Raw genomic sequence first — 3,620 nt, forward strand, 5'->3', positions numbered from 1 at the left:
CCCCCATCCTGAAGCTATTCAGGGTTCCCCAGCCACCAGTCATCTCATTAGCATACCAACAACACTTATCACACCTAAGATTCCGAAGGTTTTAGGAGCTTGTGCCAGGAACAGGGATAATGACCAAATGTTTATTTTTATTATATCACAACTTCTTAACTCATTTATTGAGTCATTATGCTTCGCATTAGCGCAAATGAAGCCCTTCACATTAGGGGAAATTCAGCCTATCAAATACAACACTGAAAGCTAAATAACAACAACAACAACAACACAACAACAACAACCAATCAGGGATGGGTGCAGTGGCTCACACCTGTAACCTAATCCTAGCACTTTGGGAGGCCGAAGTGGGAGGGTCATTTGAGGTCAGGAGTTTGAGACCACCCTGGTCAACATGGTGAAACCCCATCTCTACTAAAATTACAAAAATTAGCCAGGCGGGGTGGTGCATACCTGTAATTCCAGCTACTTGGGAGGCTGAGGCAGGAGACTCACTTGAACTTGGGAGGCAGAGGCTGCAGCGAGCTGAGATCGTGCCATTGCACTCCAGCCTGGGCGAAAAAGCAAGACCTTGTTTCAAAACAACAAGAACAAACCAGGCTGGAGAGTCATTTCCCAGCAATTCTGTAGCAAGGGCATATATGCATCAGTTAGGGAGTCGGAGTTTGTGACCCTCAGGTGTCCTTCCTTTTCTAAGAATTGATTATTTTTATAATTCTTTATGTTAAGTATAATTAATTTCTCAAATTTATCAAAGATCATTATTTTCTTTTTTCTTTTTTTTTTTTTTTTTTGAGACAGAGTCTCGTTCTGTCGCCCAGGCTGGAGTGCAGTGGTGCTCTCTCTGCTCACTGCAAGCTCCACCTCCCGGGGTCATGCCATTCTCCTGCCTCAGCCTCCTGAGTAACTGGGACTACAGGCATACACCACCACACCCAGCTATTTTTTTTTTTTTTTGTATTTTTAGTAGAGACAGGGTTTCACCACGTTAGCCAGGATGGTCTCGATCTCCTGACCTCATGATCCGCCTGCCTCGGCCTCCCAAAGTGCTGGGATTACAGGCGTGAGCCACCGAGCCCGGGCTGGACCATTATTTTCTTAGCCAAAATGCTGGCCTGCCCCAGTTCCATCTGGGGTTAATCTTCATTTAAACAGCTCTTTAAAACTATTTGGTTTTCCCCATACATCTATGGCCAATTGATTTTTGACAGGAAGCCAAGACAATTTAATAGGAAAAGGACAATCTCTTCAACGAATAGTGCTGGGACAACTAGAAGTCTACATGCAAAACAATGCACTTGGACCCTGACCTCACACCACATACAAAAATTACCTTAAAATGGATCAACAACCTAAATATAAGAGCTAAAACTATAAAACTCTTAGAAGAAAACATAGGAGTAAATCTTCACAACCTTGGATTTGACAATGATATCTTACACAGGACACCAAATGCACAAACAACAAAAGAAAAAACAGTTAAGCTGAACTTCATCAAAATTAAAGTTTTAAGTGCATCAAAGGACATCAGAAAGTGAAAACGACAATTACAGAATGGGAGAGAAATATTTGTGAAGCATATATCTGATAAGGGTCTAGTATCCATAATATATAAAGAACTCTTACAACTCAACAACAAAAAGACAACCCAATCTTAAAATCAGAAAAGGACTTGAATAGACACGTCTCCAAAGAAGATATACAGATGGCCAACAAGCACATGAAAAGGAGAATGCTTAACAGCATTAGTTATTAGGAAAACATAAACCAAAATCAGAATGAGGTATCCCTGCATACCTACTGGGATAACAATAAAATGGAAAATAACAAGCATTGGTGAGGATGCGGAGAAACTGGAACACTGTACATTGCTGGTAGGAATATAAAATGGTTCAGCCATCATGGAAACCATTTGGAGTTCCTCAAATAGTTAAACACTGAAGGCTGGGCGCAGTGGCTCATGCCTGTAATCCCAGCACTCTGGAAGGCCAAGGTAGGCAGATAACTTGAGGTCAAGAGTTCAAGACCAGTCTGGCCAACGTGGTGAAACCCCATCTCTACTAAAAACACAGAAATTAGCCAGACGTGGTGGCACACATCTGTAACTCTAGCTAGTTGGGAGGCCAAGGGAAGAGAATTGCTTGAACCTGGGAGGCAGAGGTTGCAGTGAGCCAAGATTGCCGCCACTGCACTCCAGGCTGGGCAACAGAGAAAAGCTCTGTCTCAAAAAAAAAAAAAAAAAGGCCAGGCACGGTGGCTAACGCCTGTAATCCCAGCACTTTGGGAGGCTGAGGCAGGTGGATCACGAGGTCAGGAAATCAAGACCATTCTGGCTAACACGTTGAAACCCCGTCTCTATTAAAAAAAATACAAAAAAAAAAAAAAAATAGCCGGACGTGGCGGCGGGAGCCTGTAGTCCCAGCTATTCAGGAGGCTGAGGCAGGAGAATGGTGTGAACCCCGGAGGCGGAGCTTGCAGTGAGCTGAGATCACGCCATTGCACTCCAGCCTGGGCGACAGAGCAAGACACCGTCTCAAAAAAAAAAAAAAAAAAAAAAAAAATTGAATTACCATGTGATCCAACAATTCAACCCCTGTGTACGTACCCTCCCAAAATAAAAATGGGTTCTCAAAAGCATGTACATGCATGTTCATAGTAGCATTATTCACAAAGCCAAAAGATGCAAACAGCCCAAATGTCTATAGATAGATGAATAAACTGTGGCATACACGATACACACACAATCGAATACTATGCAGTCATAAAAAGGAATAAAGTCTGTTACATGCTACCTGAGGGTGAACCTTGAAAATATGCTAAGTGAAAGATAGACACAAAAGTCCACACACTGTGATTCCGTTTATATGAAGTATCTAAAATAAGTAACTATAGAGACAGAAGTAGACTGGTGATTGCCAGGGGCTGGGGGAAGAGGGCAATGGGAAGAAACTTCTCAATGGGTATGGGGTATTTTCTTTTGGAATGAGGAAAATGTTTTGGAACTAGTCAGAGGTGGTCGTTGCACAGCATTGTGAATTCACTAAATGCCACCGAAACGACCACTTTATGGTAAATTTTATGTTGTGTGAATTTCACCTTCAGTTAAAAAAAAAAAAGTAAAACTACTCAGACAACGCCAAATTATTGACAATTTCAACTTATCCCACAGACCCCAAATCCTGGAATCACAACCCCGTAGGCCAATTCTCAGGTCAGGCAGCAATTTCATCCCTGTTCAATTTTATCCAGAGCTCCTGGTGGCTCTGAAGCGCTCTAGGGAACAGACTAGGAAAATTCTCATGGTGTTACCTCACATCGGGCCACTAGTGCTCCTTTAATGTGAGAACAACCGGGAGGAGGAGAGGATGTGCACCTAAAACTACAAGGAAGAGTGTCCTCGAAGCGTATGTCCTACGGCCCCACGCTGCTGCCAGGCCCACAGGAAGATGACAGGCCCGGCCTCCACTCCTTCTAAGGTCATTGCCCAGTTTCGACGTCGGGATGATCCCGTCATCCGCGCGGCTTGAAGGGCACCCTCCCCGCGCGCCCGGGGCTCCAAGTGGGGCGCCAGTGAACGAGAGAACGCGGCGTCGCCCACCGGGCGGGGCCTGGGCGGG

This window comes from Macaca mulatta, chromosome 1 (genome assembly GCF_049350105.2).
Source record: "Macaca mulatta isolate MMU2019108-1 chromosome 1, T2T-MMU8v2.0, whole genome shotgun sequence".
Classification (NCBI taxonomy): Eukaryota; Metazoa; Chordata; class Mammalia; order Primates; family Cercopithecidae; genus Macaca; species Macaca mulatta.